The following is a 17,657-nucleotide window of genomic DNA, read 5'->3' on the forward strand; positions in this document are numbered from 1 at the left end:
AATAATGAGAAAATGAAATTGAAACTAGTTTAAGAATACTTTACTTGCGTTGTCCGATACTTGGCCTCCTTCACTGATTTACGGAGAAAAACAGACAAAAAAAACAGAACCACTGCATGTTCCGAGCATAGCTTAAAGGGGCCCAGAAACACAATCTTAGTTAACTGTTTTGCCTGTTGATTGCATACAGTGAGTTATAATGGTGCTATTAGCGTCGGTAACACCGCGTATATTCCGTTTTTTAATATTTTAATGTCCCCCCAAAAACAACTTCATGGCTCTGATGGTGTCGGGTTTTTAGCAGCGGATATGACATCACCTGGCGCGAGCTTGATGACCGGACAAACAGTAAATATACTGCAAATTGTGTGAATAAATAGAGAAACATTTTGTCACCTGTCTGCGTTTTATATTATATCAACAAAGACAATTTGTTTGTCTTAGATAGAAGCCCTGCAAGGCAAGTAAAATAAAAATACACCACCAGGGGCGCTCTGGCATGGAAACAACGCTGCCAGTCTGTTAGAGAGCAGGCAACCATGGAGTACAAACTTCCGCGACGTGCTCTGGCTGGCTGTTTTGATTGGTTGCGCCACGTGCCGTCATTGGGAGAGCGAAATAGGAGTGGGAAGCCCCGCCAAAATCGAGTTGAGGGCAGCGTTCTGTTTGCTTGTATTTTGAAATTTCTTCACTGAATAACTCCCGTTCCTGTGCATCGATTCCTGTAATTCTTTTTAAGTCAGCATCTGTGTGACATAAAGAACCCACCTGAAGTATAGCCGGTATTCCCCCAGGCAGTGTTTCGCAGCCCCTTTAATGAATAAAGGAACTGTCATTTCCTATGCATCTCTCAGTGCCAACCAGCATTCGCGGATACATCAAGAAACCAATTTAATTGTCTCTTTTTCGTTTCCATTGGCAGAGTGCTAGAAGGAAAAAAAATCTTAGAAACAGCTGACATAGACCAGAGCTATCGGTCACATCAAACACTCAAAAGCAGCGCTACACGGTGTGTCCGGTCCCGGTGCTTGAACTTCGTGTTCTTCACGCTTCGTGCATGACCGAACCCGCAGTCACGGCTATTCCGGCGCAGACTGGCCCGTGCTGAAATCGATGACACACGCGGGAAAAACAATGTTCGTTCTTTGAGCAGGCCGTTATTTTAAACGTTATCGCGACGCACCGGTCGCCACTCGTCGGACTTGATTAAAACCTCCTTCAAGAAGTGAAAGACCACGGCTGCGTGCAAACCGACTTTCTAGTTGCAGTTCGTGCAAGTTTAGCAGAAAAACCTGGATATCTCTTGCTGTATCAAGTCATGAGAGTAAATATTTCGCGCCAAAGGGATTTCATTTTACGTTACTCTTGCTTAATACACCATTGATTTTCCCTGACACCGGCGCCTTAAAGGAAGCCGCCATTGAGCTGTATTGATAACCACTACACAGACAACGCTTTCAAGCTTCGAGAGTATGAAAATAAATTGTGTGAATAGCTGCTCTGTGTGTACCGTTCCGAAGGCAAGCTCCGATATGATCGGGCAGTGCGTAAATATTTGATGCCATAAAGGTAACCTTTCATACGAACCGAAAGAGAGTTTCTTTACGTACGCCGACATGAAGCGAGGCTCGCATCAGCCCCGTGCAAAACACAGAGTTCGCTTGATTTATTCACAAATTCATTTGTGAATAAATCATGCTTCGCCCTGACCAGACGGTGTTCCGTCGAACCTTGGACTACACAGTTCGCTACGTACCGGCGTTATTTACCGCACCCCCTCCCACTCCCCCCCATGCACTGCCTCTCTCTCCTCCCCTCCTCGCCCAACGCACACACACACACGCACACACACACACACACACACACACACACACACACACACACACACACACACACACACACACACACACACACACACACACACACACACAGCCTCCATTCAGGTCGATGTTTCTTGAAGGACCGGCGAGACTAACTGCGGTGACGACTTTAGAAAGCGATAGCAGCCGCTGTTTCCGGTCCTGGGTTGCGCTTTTCGAAGGAGGGAGGGGGGGGGGGGGGGACGCGGTGCTGCCTGTGTGCAGGTGCTCGTCATAGGTAGCTGTGCGTAAGCGCTGTGCCGCCTACTCTGCGCACTACGCATCGCACCATAGAGCGAGCCATAACGCTGCACTGGCGATGACTGCACGGCGCGGCCAGTTGGCATCGCTTTCTACGATGGGGGAGATGGCCAGTAAAATCTCTGCGGCCGACATTGTGAAGGCTACTGCTCTATCTAAGCTTGAGCCATCATTCGTCAGCGCGTATCGAGAATGAAACAGATATATTATGCTGTAAGAACGACAACACTTAGTGCAGGCACGGACAGAAGAAAACGCAAAACACTGTGGCTTTCGAACTCCGCTATCGCGTTGCAGGAAAAACTGGATGCCATTTTTATTGCGAAAGCAATACTACGCCAGGTCTAACCGCTCGTCGCGTGGTCCGTGGACCACCCTGCTCCTCGAGGAGCCGCCGCCGCGCCTAACAGATGGTGTGACGTCAGCCTCTCCGTTGCTATGGCGACGCGTGACGTCAGCCTCTCCGTTGCTATGGCGACGCGTGACGTCAGCTTGCTCTCTCCATCGCAGCCAGGAGCCGGCTCCTCGAGGAGCCGGTCGTGCCGCGCTCCTCGAGGGAAGCGCACCTGAAGTTTGCTCCCACTGCACCAGCGCCACTTCTCCCCTGCCGGTCATTTTGGCGTTTCCGTCCGGGCACGTCGCCGGCGGAGCGCATTGAGCCAGCAGCCTGTCGACTGGTACGCGCGTGCTGCTCGCGCAGCTGGCACTCTCTCTTTCATTGTGAGCACGTGCGGTCCTTCTCGCGGGCGCACAAAAGTGGTGTTGCCGCTCGCTGTGAATTCCGCGACGTTCTAAGAGTGGAGCAACTTGTTGTGTCAGGGGCTGTCACAATAGTTCTCTGAACATCGACAGGCCAAGGACTGCCCGTGGAATTCTACAGATTTCCTGGAGATGTCCTATATTCTTGAGGAAAAAAAATTTAATATTAGAAAATTGTAACGTACAGTAAGGGAAATATTGAAGGTAATGGTCGACCCTTTCTATATGCAGCAAAATCCTAAATATTTTTCATCGCTCGTATCGATTAATACGAAAAAAAATGCAAGCCTATCGATGGGAGATTGCTATAGTGAAATCTTCCAGTATAGGAAAAAAAATGCGTTCATACACTTATTCCTATTCAAAAATGTTTTCGTCCAGAATTGTTGAGTATGAAATGGATGAGAACGGGAAACGGCAGGCCTCGATAACTGCTATGGGCAGGGTGAAGTAAGCTTTTTCCTGTTGCTAGACACGTTTGGTATGTTGCACGCGTAATATTATTTCTGAGCAGTTTTTGCTGTAATTCACTAAGCATGCAGTGTTTAGTAAAGCTCGCGCTAACGAAACTCATTTCTTTTGCCATTTTTTTTATTTTGGAGACTGACAGCAGCTAGCGGCATGATGCAGACGCGTGTGAAGCAAGGTCAGTGATCGCCTCAATGTTCCGACTTGTGACGCCTGGCTGAATTTTCAAAGTTGCTTTACATGTAAAAAATTTCTAAAAATAAAAATAATCAAAATGTTTGCTTGCACATGAATGAGCGTTTGCATATGAGCGATGGCTCTGGAAATAAATTTTTTTGGGGATGCGCGTGCGCTGTAATCGGCAGTAAAATAAATATACCAACCGCTTATCTCCGTTGTAGCGATTGACCAAACTAGATCATTTTTTCTCTTAGCCGTATATAGCAAGAAGCTGGTAGGCGCATTTCGTGCGTGTTTTCGTTTTTCTCCTCAGCCTCGCGTGTCGCCTTAAGGCCACTTTATTTTAAGTTAAAATAAAAATTATTTCCATTATTATTCAGCGAAACACGTAACAAAATCTTTATTATTTGGCCAACAAACCTGCATGCACCGAACTGCTCAGCCACCCAACGAAATTAGGCGTCTTGCGAAGATGGCCGCGCCAAGAAAAAATGGTATTTACCTCGAATTCCACGTCTTAAATGACCTCGTCATTTACTTGCGATACACATTTCGCCGTTAAGGTACCGGCTTTTTCGTCAACAATCTGCTTCACGTATAGTGGGCCTGATCCACTAGCAGTTCTTTTTTAAAGTTTGCGCAGCGAAAAAAAAATTCACTGTCCACTATTTCTTTTAACCTACATCTCAGACCGTACTGCCGCGACAGAAAGAAATGCGAACAGCGCAGTGGGAATTATTTTCGTCACGTTTATACTTGGCTCGCAACACAAATACGCTAGAGACATCCGTGATACAATAATGTACCACTCTAGCGTCTTTTTGTTTCTACCGAGATAAAAACGCATTGAAGATAAATTCCGACTGCGCAGCGCGTGGGCACCGTGCTGTCCGCATTTTTTTCTAGCGCCCCTGTAGCCTTCAAGCACGAGGGAAAAAGCTCGCGACTGCACAAAGAGATTTGCAGGCTGGCCAACACGTGCAAAGTACGTGCAGAACTGGCTTTCAGGAGAAAGCGCAGCTACTCAATGGGAGGGGAGACCGGTTTGCCCGGTCAAAAGTGGGGAGTCGACCGGAGAGGGCGCTTTTCAGTGGCGTCCGCAGCGCCCCCCTGCGAAGCTGCTCTGCTGCTTCTATTGCTTTCGCAAACCAACCAGGTTTAACCAGAGCAAAACCACACCAATTTTTTTTGTTCTTGTTAGTCGAAATGATTAGAGCATGTAGGGTCTGCTCCCGGTAGCAGCTCAAATCCCGCGCCGCTCACCGCGGGTAGCCTCGACCCCTTCTTCCCGAGTGGTGGGGCGGGGGGAGCGAGGCTAGGGGGAAGCCTTCTTAAGGCGCGACCGCGAAGGCTGGCTCTCTCTCTTTTGGACGAGCTCTCCCGACACCTGACCCCCGCTGCCCAACGACGCCCAACCCTCTGCCATGGGAGAATAAACCTTTTTGTACAAAGACCTGCCTCGAGTCACTGCCTGTGCGTCCCCGCGCAGAGGAATCGCCCACAAATAATGGCGCCCAGCGTGCGGCTTTAATTAACACTTTGTGGACGATTTCTCTGCCGATTTTGGGACGTGCAGCCAGACTCGTGGCAGGCCCTCTTTGTTCGGGGCCACGCCGGACCGCTAGGGCTAAGGAGCGGGTCAGGCGGAATGTTCGCGGGGTAGCGACTTGTGTAGTGTTGTAAATTTGTTAGGGGTTTTGTGTTATTTATGTAGTTTTCGGGCGTTTTCTGTTGTGTATTTCCGTGTGTTTGTAGATAGATTGTTGTGTATATGAATGTTCTTGTTGCCATGAGCAGTTAGCCGGTGCGGCCGGACAGTTAGCGCGAACTATGCCTCCCAAAAAGGATGTTTCAGCCACGGCTTTGGATGGCGGGGCAGCCGGTAGTGAGACGGCCGACGCGGCGGCCGTAATAGGGCAGGTGACTGAGATGTTTGCCGCATTAGCCCGTCAGCTCGGTTCGGTGGCTGGCGCCAGCCAGGCCGCAGCATCGGTAGCATCGGCGACAACATCGCGCCCGCGGATAAATATGGAGGTCCCCTCCTTTTCCGGGTACACGGACGCGAAATCAGTCAACGAGTTTTTACTACAACTCGACGACTACCAGACGGCTCTGGGCGCCCCAGATGACGTGATGCTAGGGCAGGTCCTGCCTGTAGCACTCGTCGAGAGCGCGGCGCGATGGAGGCGCTGCCAGCCGACTTTCCAGTCGATGGCGGACTTCAAAGATCGTTTCCGCGCCGAGTTCTTGCCGCCTGATTATGAGCGCCGGATGCTAGAGGAGCTCGCGTTGCGCACCCAACACCCAGAGGAAAGCCTCCTCGAGTACGTACGCGCAATGCAAGAGCTGTACAAGAGGGCAGATCCGACGGCAACCGACCGAGATCAGGTTGCGCGTGTGATCAGGCAGTGCCATCCACGCTTCAAGCCGTATCTGCGGGGCCGCAGTTTTACAAACCTCGAGGCCCTAGCGCAGGCGGCCAAGACCGTGCAGGCGGATTTACTGGCCGAACTGCGCTACCGGCCGCCCCCCAGGCCAGCCGAATCGCTAGAACCGGGATGCGCATGGGATGGAGGCCGATAATACGCGATGAGGGCTCGGCGCGCCGAGGTAATGGCCGTGGAAAGGCAGGCGGAAACCCCTGTTGTCCCTCGCGCGCTGGACCCGTACGCGTTCGAGCAGCGGCGTCGTGCCGGCCTCACAGGCCGCGCGCCGAGCGAGCGTCAGGAAGGCGCGGAGAACAGGGAGAGTCGTCCCCAACCGCTTCGTGGAACGAGGGGTCCTCCGTCCACGCGGCGGGCGAACGACCGGCTTTGCTGGAATTGCAACCAGCCCGGCCACATGGCACGCGAGTGCCAAGCTAGGCGTATGCAGGGAAACGCCAGACGCTGGCGGTGATGTCTGGTGGCACCGGCCTTTCACCGTCAGCGGGAGAATTTCATGGTTGTCAAGGCGCTAGTCAGAAAAAGAACTCCTGCGCCGGCGACGGGGAGGCCTTTGTCCCGCTCGCCTGTAGAGCTCAGGGAGTCGTTCCGCGCTCAAGCCCATTTATGCTGGTGCAGTTAGCGGGTCGATGCTACTCCGCACTCGTAGACACGGGCTCAACGCTGCCATTGGTCGGTGACGAGGTGTACGAGGCCTGCCGGATAGGTAACATCCGTGTCAGACCGGCCGAAACCCCGTTAAGCTTAGCAGCTGGGGCGGCAAAGGCAAAGGGAGCAGTGCGTCTTACGATGCGCTTTGACGGCAGAAAGCGGAGACAACGCTTCGTCTATCTGCCTGGCTTGTCGATACCAGTAATTCTGGGAAGGGATTTCCTCTGGAGCGAAGGCATTGTGCTCGACATGGGGGAGAATGGCTATCGGTACAGCCCGCTCGCCCCCCTCATTCCCTTCGAAAGCGCACCCTTGCCCGGCTGTCCTGCACAAAAGGTGGGTGTCCACACCTGTGCGACAGAAAGGCAAGGGAGCTCCCTCGAGATGCTGAGAGACGCTGGCCCGTTAGAAGCAATCATTGCGTCTTTCTCAGGACCCAGTAGTCAGCGCCGAAGGCTCGCGGAAACTTTACTCCCGTTTTCGGATTGCTTCACGAAGAAACCGGGCAGAACCGACCTGCTTCAGCACGAGATTCAGGCGGGTAATACGCGCCCTTTCAGGTGTAACCCGAGGCCGTTAAGTGCGCATAAGAGGCAGCTTCTCGACTGTGCCCTTGACGAGATGATTGATACCGGTGCGGTGAGACCCTCACAAAGTCCCTGGGCGTCACCAGTGGTTCTAGCGCCGAAGAAAGATGGATCGGTCAGGCTGTGTGTTGATTATCGTAAGCTCAACTCACTGACGCCTACAGTTGCGTACCCTTTTCAGTCAATCGAGGCTGTGATGTACGCGTTAGGGAACGCGAGGTTCTTCACAGTCCTAGATGCAAGCAGAGGGTACCTGCAGATTGAGGTGGCCGAAGGTGACATTGAGAAAACCGCTATCACCTGCCACCGCGGGCTCTTCGAATTTACTCGACTCCCGTTTGGTTTGTCTAACGCCCCGAGCACGTTCATGCGACTGATGGACATAGTGCTGGGCGATGCAAGGTTCAACTACGCCATGGCGTACCTCGACGACGTTGTGATATTCTCACAGTTGTTCGAGGAGCACCTCATTCACCTGAATTCCGTTCTCGATAGAATGAGACGTGCCGGTCTAACCATCAATCCAAAGAAAGTGCAGTTGGCATCGAAGAGAGTGAACCTCTTGGGCTTTGTCGTGGATGATGGCACACTGAGACCGAATGATGACAAACTGCAGGCAATTCTGAACTCCCCCACCACTCGGGAAGAAGGGGTGGAGGCTACCCGCGGTGAGCGGCGCGGGATTTGAGCTGCTACCGGGAGCAGACCCTACAAGCATCAACGCAGTTGCGCAGCTACAACTCGCCGCTAGTCTCATCTCCTTGCTTCGTGCCGTGTTTTTTTTTTTTTCATGCGAAGCATATTACAATAGGTAACCCAAGCCCTTCGTGACGGTTACACGCTGTGCACACCACGTGACACAATGACGTCGCGACAGATGAGAGACGGGGCTCCAACTCGTGCCGTCGCTGCGGTTGCACGCCGTGCAGACCACGTGGTATGGTGACGTCACACCACGTGACACAATGACGTCACGACAGATGAGAGACGGGCTCCAACTTGTGCCGTCGCTGCGGTTGCACGCCGTGCAGACCACGTGGTATGGTGACGTCACACTCCCGCGCATTTCGAACGCGCGTTCACACTCGGTGTAGGTGAAACGCTCGCTCCACCGGGCAGGCGGACGCGGCTTCCGTGGCAATCCAGGCGCTCACCCAACGCGCGTCTCGGGGTTAGTCGGCGTTCCGCTGTAGCCATGCCGTTGTCTTCCCCCACGACGAAGGCTTCTAGTGGTTGTATTAAAATGACCAAGTATTCAACCAAGGAAAGCCATGTATTACCAAGCCTAGCCATCAATATGCTTCGCATCTGACTAGGCTTAACCTTAGCTAAGCCTCAGCCATTTTTTTCACTGTTTCCTATTGAACGTAGATGGAATCATCGTGATAGGACAGTGTGCTCCTTGTACTTCATCGACGTCCGCACGTATTTTGCGTATGAGTGAAACTGTGCTGTCCTGTACAAAGTCAAGAGCGCAGTTGCAGGTGTGGAGCCACTTCTGCAACCGCTGGTGCAGAATTATGTTTGAGGGGCTTGTACCAGACACTTTCTCTGTTTATCATTTTACTTTCGGTCGCTTATGCCCCATCATATTATTACGGCGGTTAGCTCAGCAGCACGCGCGACGGGCCGCAGTCAGAAGGCACACCAAAACCAAGTCACCCAAGCACTAGCTGCAGCTGCAGCGTCCTCGTCAACTACCCAGCGATAGAACAACGTCCTCTTCGCCTCGCGGCTGTGCACCGTAACAATATCAATTACTGCGGACGCTAGAGACCTCTGTGATTTGTGATGCCACACTACTGCTGCCGTAATATTTGTTCTATAACAACGACTCGGCACGTAAGAAGAGGTACAACTCGAAGGTAGATAGTTTGGTCCGATGAGACGATGATGACACTGCACAGGCTAAAACGCAATCCAAGAATATCAGGCGTAAGGCTAGCTGTTACAGGAATTTAAGGCGCAGCGGCGGCACATAAAATGCAAGTGTTGCTCAACAATGTTGTTCGGTTGATGTAATTTTGAAAAGTTACACTCACATGACATCTGGATGCTGCGCTGCGTTTTTACGCGGGCTAGACAGCGAGCATATGCCTCAGTGTATGCTATTGGTGAGAATGGTGACGGCAGAGGGAGGGGGGCGTAACTGTAACTGGATTGCTGGGAAAATGTTTGCAGGACACTTAGGCTCCGCCTTTAAGGGTATGAAGAGATCGAGTTAATGGGTCCCTGTAGCATTATCAAGCACGCTTGATGCAGTGTTATCAAGCACGCGTGCTGATGTGTAGCATGAGCAGGATGATTCACATGTGTCGCACTCTTGCTTATCAGGACCAGTCATGTGACCTTTGCTGTGTCGTTATAAAGCCAGTAACACCAAGCAATAAACGTCCATTCTTTGTTCCACCCACCGGCTACGTTCCGTTACTTCAGTCCCGTCAGTGACTCCAGCTCAGGCTTATTACCCGATCACGTGTTCTACTAATATTACCAGATCACATGACACACCAATGTCACTTGACGCAATCATATAGTCGTTCTCGTACACTCACCCCTCACCGACATGCAGTTTGCTACTCACTTGATCACTACTCCCTTAATTAGTGCCTCTCCAATCCCGGACCTGCTCATAAGCATAGAGTCGTAAGCTACCTCATTATGTGAATGACCACACGACATGCATATAAAACCCCGCTTTAACCGATCCGTACGAACTTGCTCGCGCGGCGTAGGGGTAGGGTAGCTAGTCTGACTTTCGATCCAAGGTTCGGAGTTCGATTCCCCACTGATTGTCTCAATTTCCACCTCAGCGCAGTTTATTTACTTTATATACTTACATGTCCTAATGAAGTCATGCTGCGACCTTGTATTCACAATTTGTGAGGTTTAATAATTTCCAATTCCGCCGCCCCATGTGTGACGTAAAACCTCTTCGACCAATCCTGAGTTTCGCGACTCAAAGCCGGACGCCGCATTTTCCGCTGAGAGCGGGGCTTAAAGCCATCGCTTTAACAGTCGAGCTCAGGACAGAGCAAGCGAGAGCGTGAACCTTCTTCTACTTGTGCTAAAAGCTTGAAGGCCCTTCGATAGAGGCCCCACTTCAAGCAAGTGGTCTGGGAGGCGCTTTCCCATGTTGCCCTCTGTCCTTGAAGCTTTCTATTTTCTTTAATCACCTTGAATGCGCAGCATTTGGGGAAAAAGAAAGTGTGACATTTGAGGAAATATTCATTTCACTCTGTGGAGCAGGAGTGCTGTACAGGTCACCGCAGTTCCCGTGACAAATACGCGTCATGTGCGGATCGCAAAGAAGACAGTCGTGGTCGAAAGTTATGGAATGCGGATTCACGGAAAAGAAATTGTTTATGCATGGTCAGACAAAAGAGTTCTCCGAAGTGCTTGTTAGCGTTTGGCGGCATGCATGTTCCACCCGCACCAACGAATAACAGCCGACCGAGTGGCGAGGGACCGCAGATATAAATTTATTTTTTTCTGCGAGCCCGCGTCCTATCAACTTTTGTCCATGACTGTACTATCAGCAACGAATGGAACGCGAGCAAGGAAACTGAGGGGCCAACACAAACATATGAGCTCCTGGAGAGCAAATAGAAGCGAGGTTGATAAACACTTCTCAAGAATAGTCCTCGCGCTTTCGAAGTGAAATTACCGCTGGCCAAGCGCTTCTTACTTTGCTGTTCGTGGCTGAGTTGTCTTGGTCGCGTTTCATTTCTTGCTGATAGTACATAGGTTAACATAACGAGAAAAGAAAACAAAAAAATGAAGCACTAGGAGCCTTTGTGCTCATAAGTATTCTTGATTACATGCAGCCCTAATAACACTTTTTCTTGAAGGCTGGATAAAAAAAAACATATAGCTGCATACTTTCTGCATCTACGGGGACACGTACGGAAAGGAACGGCCGACACGTTGAACCTTTACTGACGTGTATCTGAGCATGTTCAAGCTCTTAGGCGGCTGTAGGCCAGTTTCACACACCTAGACGAGGCCCCGCGACTGCACAGGATAAGCGTTGTTTTGACTCCGTCCACTGCTGGGAGAATATGGGTGTCCTCCGATGTCCTCAACGATGTCCAGTGCAGTGTTAAGGCTGACAGCCGCCGTTAAGATTGTGGCGCTCCTTACTTTTCACGCATCTTAGCCAGTCAGTGGAGAGGCGACAATTTTCTGCGAGCGTCACTCATGATAATTCTCATCTGCGCAGTATACTATGACTTTGTCAAATGTTTATGGGAATCCCCCAAGGTGGAGTAGATTTGTAATAAGGGAGTAATTACTCATTGACATCCACCCGAGCGCAGCCATACGGCTACAAAGGAAAGCTATACAGCTTTCACAGAAACTTCGTAGTTAAAGAAAAATTCGTCCTGGTCCGGGGTTCGAACCCAAGACCACCGCTTCACCGGAGCAGTCACTCTACCAATTGAGCTAACCGGGACGGCAAGCTTACGGTAGACCTTATGGTAGATTTATGGTAGATTTGAGCTTATGGTAGATTTGACCAACACGGTTCCCACTTCGAGTTATTGATCAATTCACTCTCGCCCTACCATAAGCTTGCCGTCCCGGTTAGCGACCTCATTTTGATGCTATTATAAAAACCCTGATGTGTATTTTGCGTGATGTTCATTGTGACACAAGCCGTTCGCCAAGCCCAAGTTGCCTGTGGTGTGAAACACCATGTTGGAGCAACAATCATCCTTACATAAGGTTGTATTATTTTCTATTTGGATACCAGCATCATAAGAACGCGACTTAATGGTCAGAGTGGTCAGATGGTTTATTAGTCTACCTGCAGAGGTGGCTAATGGCCACGGCGTGAGCACCAAGTTTATGGGTTCGATCCCGAAAGCAGCGGCCGCATTTAGATGGAGACGAGCAAAAACGCCCTCGTTAAAGATGCCCATGTTGCCGACGATAACTCAGCCTTCATAGCCCTTGTTGTTAATTTTGCACGTGAAAATCCATTATTCAATCAACTATTAGTTTGATAGAGAACAACAGACTGGTTGCATATTCGCCTAAAATTTCATGTTCGAGTATACATGACTAACGTGGCTAGCGAATCAGTGTATTCGGCACGCGTAATTTTTCTTCAAATTTTTACTCAGCTTATTTTGAAAGTTCGCGTTACCCTCTTTATTATTATTTTTTTAATTTCCTTTAAAACGTTCTTCAAAGAGCAGTTTCCCAGTGCACTTTTTTTTCCTTCCGCGCTTCTAGCTTTTTCGTCCTTGTAACTAATTCGATTGAAAAAGTTCTTTAATTTTTCTCCTAGAGCGCGCAATAAGCGCTATAAAATGGATCGATTATCTTCTTGATTAATATTAATAAGCAGTTCAATCGGTGCTAACTTTTTTAACGAATAGTTCAAAACTGGCCTTTTTCTTCGGGCGCCTTTCGTTCATGCAAACATTCGTCTTACTCACAGGCCAGCGTGCATAATCTCACTCCGCCATTACGCGTTCAACGGGACGTACAACTGAAGACTCAGCATTTGCACGACAGAGGCTTCTCTGTGCCTACATTGAGTAGATTAGCATACCTTATTCAAAAGGCCGTGGTAGTCAATCGTTTCGCAGATGTGACTGCCTGCAGATCCTGTGCTTTGATCGCGCCTTGCGTTGACCAACGTGTGTGACCAGCTATAGCCCTTATAGAGTCACCGTTCTTGGATATATGACCTGGCCATATCACAATACTTCGCCGGGAATCCACGACCTCGCTGAGAGTGTGTAGCCAAGGAATGTAAGGAAATGCGTCGAAGATAGAGTTTCTACAAATGGGCATTCTTTAATGACACTGGATTTCAGGTTGGTGCTCCCTGATGGTCCATTTAGGCGCCGCGCTGCTTTCTTTCCCAAGTAATCTAGCGCATGTTTCTGCAGAGTGGAGAATCTGGAATGATGAACACGTATCTGCGCAGCCTAGAGAGCCGTCAGTGAATGGCCCCTGGCGGTTGCTTCCGAAAGCTATCGGGGACCTACCGGGCCTCTCACTCATTATTAGTGTCTATCACTGCAACGACTGATGTTCACGGGTGCGCCCTTCTACTTGAAAAGGCTGTAGGCGGTCGTTCCCGAAAAGGAATGGCACTCCACATCCGTGGGCGTGGATCGACTGCGACGTCACCGCTGGCTTACTAAAGCCGATACGAACACGTGCGAAATGCGTCATGCAGGCAGACGCCGCAGCTATCTTGCGACCACTCGGATGCTTCTCGCACCCCTACACAGTGTTCGTGTGTTTTCCTCCCAATGTGGTTCTTGCTCTGACTTCGTTCTGAACTTTGCGGGCGCGTCTGGCGCGAAGGATGAGGAAAGCGAGGGGCTCGAGAGGCTCGAACCCACCAGCTTCTTCGCACTCGAATCTCATCAGGAGATCGAGTGCACATTAGCCACCTCGAGGTTGGTTTTGCGTTTGTTTCGTTCCTAAATGGAAATTCTAGCGGCACTAAACACTGGGAGAGCAGTCACGTGCTTCGAGCAGCCAGAGCAGTTTCATCAGTACCAGAGGCGCGCCGCGAGGTGACGTTGCTCGCGAATCATCATCATCATCAAACCCCAGGCCTTCATCAGCTTCATCATTAAGGATAAAATAAAAGAAACAGCGCGCAAGAAACGCGGACAATATTGCGTATTACCAGCGCGCAACAATTACCCACTCACCCTTAGTCCACAATTGTTCAGCGGACACGCAGAGGCTGGCACTGTCACATACACCGTGCGACGCAAACACGGTGCAAAAATGCCATGAAAACGCGCGGAGGCATACCAAGAAATGATTTCGCATTCACAGAAGCTATATAACACCTCGAGACTTGTGCAACACTCGTGACTGATATCGAGCCACACGGTAAAGAGAATTCGCGAAGGCGGTGCACAACGCATGATTAAGGAGATGGCTGCTGCTCACAACTGCAATCAGAATTCTGCGCGAAGTCCAGGTTCAAGAATGAAGGGAGAAAAAAACAAACTAAAAGTGGTTTCCGACGTAACGTAAATGGTAGTGACCATTTCTCAATCGACCATTCGCCAGTTGCATTAAGTTAATCTCAGATAAAAAGTATTCGCAACGATCAACATTCTCCATCTGGAGACACAACACGAGCAAAGCCCCCGCCGATGAAAATGACGCAATCGACGCGAACAATTCGCAGCCGAAGCAAGGGAAAGTTTCTCAGACGGCGGCAAAATATTTCGACAGAGGATCTGTCTGGTGCAGATGGGCGCCCGGGTTTGTTTCGCTGGAAACGAAGAAAAACGCCGCGTTCGGCTGCCGCTGGACGGGCCCGCGTCTCCTGGCAACGCTCGGGGAGCTGCTGGCCGACGCGATGAGGTGCATTTACGCAATTTAAAACTTGAAGCACACAACCTCGCGAATTCATCTTTGCGGCTTCTTGCACCAGCACCGCATATATATTCACGGAAGGAAAGTTACCACGAGCTATACGTCGCGCATCAATCGCGTGCAGGGCGCCACTGGAATCTTGAGCCATCACCGGATATTCTGTCTGGGACCCCACGCTCACTGAGCATTGGGAACACGGCACATGCGGAAATGTGCGCCGGTGACATGCGGCTTGTCCCATGCAAGCTTTTCAAGCAGGCGTGTCGGACGCGTTATAGCGCACGCACTCTGTATACATGAAGTTGTGCGCTGCTGGTGAGGAGAGAATAAAGCGGCCTGCGGAGCACGCTCTCACGCCATCCTTTCACTGCTTCCCATTCGTCGAGGAACGTGCGGGTTGCTCAGGCCGGATCACCGCTTCAGTCCATTAAACGTATTGAAGGCATAGCTTACTTTTGAAAAAGACGTGATCGATCAGCTGATGAAAACCCTACTGCGGCGGCCGCGTTTCGATGGAGGCGAAACGCAAAAGGCGCCCGTGTGCTGCGCGATGTCAGTGCACGTTCAAGATCCCCAGGTGGTGGAAGTTATTCCCGATACCTCCACTACGGCACCACTTTCTCCCTTTCTTCTCTCACTCCCTCGTTTATCCCTTCCCTTACGGCGCGTTTCAGGTGTCTTTTCCTCAAAAACCAATTTTTTTTTCAATTTTTTCTTCATCTGATTAAACACACTTGCTCCGTGCTTAGATAATGAGGAGTGTTTTTTTTAGCACGAACTGTTTAACTGAATTATGGTGAGCGGTTTTGTCACGCAACCATCCCATTATTTATCTACGCGGTGTCGTGGTGCATAAGGTTTGTGTTGAGCGTAACGCTTGGGAGCGGACTACACAAGACGTATACAGGGGCCGTATTGTGATGAGGTATACGCCACGTGCATGTATAGCCCCGTCCTGAAATTGTGACGCACGTTGAGGAATGCGTTTATGCTGTAGACTAAACGACGTCCTCCCCTATACGGCGCCCTTCGCGGCCCAGGTGTTGCTTTGGAATGTGAAAGCGCACACGTGGCTGTTCTGCCTGTGTTTAAATTTACGCGGGCGGCGCGCGCGCAGCTCGCTTAGCGAAGCGAACCACGTACTGGGCCAGCGCAGTCTGCAGGCTATAACGCCGACGCGCCGGCTTGCTCGCGTACGAGTTTTTGTCACGCGCTCGCCGTCGTTGTACTTTGGGCGCGGCAGCGGCACCAGCTAGCTGGAAAGCGCTATTCTAAAGTACACAGGAAAGCTCCACATGTCCGCGGCTTTTGGGTTTCGAGGACAGTCCTTGTGCACGCCCCTACCCCTTCTCCCAGATGGAGCAGAACAGACGGGCAAGCCGCAGAGACCGGAGCCCCGCATCTCGAGTCCAGGAGCTACCGACAGTTTTCGCTCCCACGCACTGCAGTGCACCGTTTGAGGTACGTCTGGCGCCATCTGTACAGTGGGTACTTCATGGTCTAGGTATTCATGACCTCGTAGAAGCACGAACGCTTGTCGCATCCGAGTTAGTAGGTTTCTGTCAAAAGTTGCTCAGCTTCGGTATCGGCCGCAGGTTGAGAGGAACCGCTTCTCATTCTCTCAACACGCGCAAGAAAACAAGTGCCGCAGATCGCAGCGCTCCCTAGCGGTTGCTCGCTCCCTCTCGCGTACCTAGAAATTTTCGACATAGACTTATCTTTGGTATTCCACAAGTTACCCAAAGCTACGTCAGAGCCACGTTACCGGTAAACCCATATCGTGGACCGTGCCAAACGCACAGCCTCACTCTCTGTTAGGTTTCAGTTACGCCCGTGCACAGCGTTCTGGATGGGAATGAGCTGGAAAAGATGGACCTCAACGTTGCAGGCGGCATCCACGTTCTAATCTGCAGTCCAGGCGTCGACTGCACGCTCGTCGATATTAGTCGCGGCTCCCAGGCGAATTAGCGGTCTTGGCAGGGCAATCATCGTATACTTTTGACAAAAGTTTGCAACAAGGTTAGGTCGTCCACCGTACAGAGAAGTCATTAAACTCAGTGTTACCTTGATTCGGCGCTGCAAGCACATATTGGCCGTGAAGCGAGTACACTCTAAACAGGAAGGAATGAAAAGGGAGTAAGCTGTCCTCTAGAGCACTCCCTTAGAGGACAGCCTTTTTACTCCAATATAGGCGTATTCGTGTTTGGAGTGTATGGACCGATGATGGATGTGCGCTATACATGCACTGAACAGGAAGTCTCGACTGCAGACCTTAAAGGGACACCGAGGACAACTCCGTCGGTACTTACTAGATGATTCTCGGGGTCTTTCTGTCAATGTTGATGTTTAACCGGCAGCAAAAGAGGCATTTACTGCTCAAGTTGAAAACTGTCCTGTCGCTTGATTTAAGCTCGTGACATCTATACCCAAAAGGACTCCGTGATCAGCGTTTTCAAGTGGATGGCGATGTAGCCTGGCCTCTAGGATCTGCGACTAAAGTACTGCGTCCACGCACCGCAGTTTACTTGCGAAATCGGCAGGTGATGGCGACGCCTGCTGTTACGTTTCGCCTTCGCCGTGAGGAAAAATCGGCGCGGTTGCAGCGGAACGCCGATACGTCACGAAAGGCACGAGGGGTCAACGCCTGAATTAGCCACGGAAGCGGCGTCAATCATCCACCCCGCATCTAGCCAGCCGGCTCTGCAGTGTACCCTTCAATACAGAAAGAAGTTAGCTGCCACGTTCGGCAGTACTAGACATTCCAAGGGGCCCGGGTGTCAGCCGGGTCCAGTCATCAACTTTGACAGCAGCGTCCGTCTTCCAGGAAGTAGTGGTCAGCGACCGTTTCCCCTACACCGCGCGGACTTGCGCGTGCAACCACACGTGCGACCCTGCACGTGCCACCACATGAAAAGCGCGGGAACGCTGTTCGAGAACCTTCAAGAATCTGCGCGACGCAGATGGCATCTTTCTCTCTCTCCCAACACGTGACGGGGACGTGTTCCCTATTGAGAGAGTGTGTGATGGGTGCCACAGTGAACTTTCAGGACACTCTTTCCTCGGCGGGCCCGGCCCCCATC

Source organism: Amblyomma mixtum, chromosome 3 (assembly GCF_055824585.1).
Source record: "Amblyomma mixtum isolate Tamu chromosome 3, ASM5582458v1, whole genome shotgun sequence".
NCBI lineage: Eukaryota > Metazoa > Arthropoda > Arachnida > Ixodida > Ixodidae > Amblyomma > Amblyomma mixtum.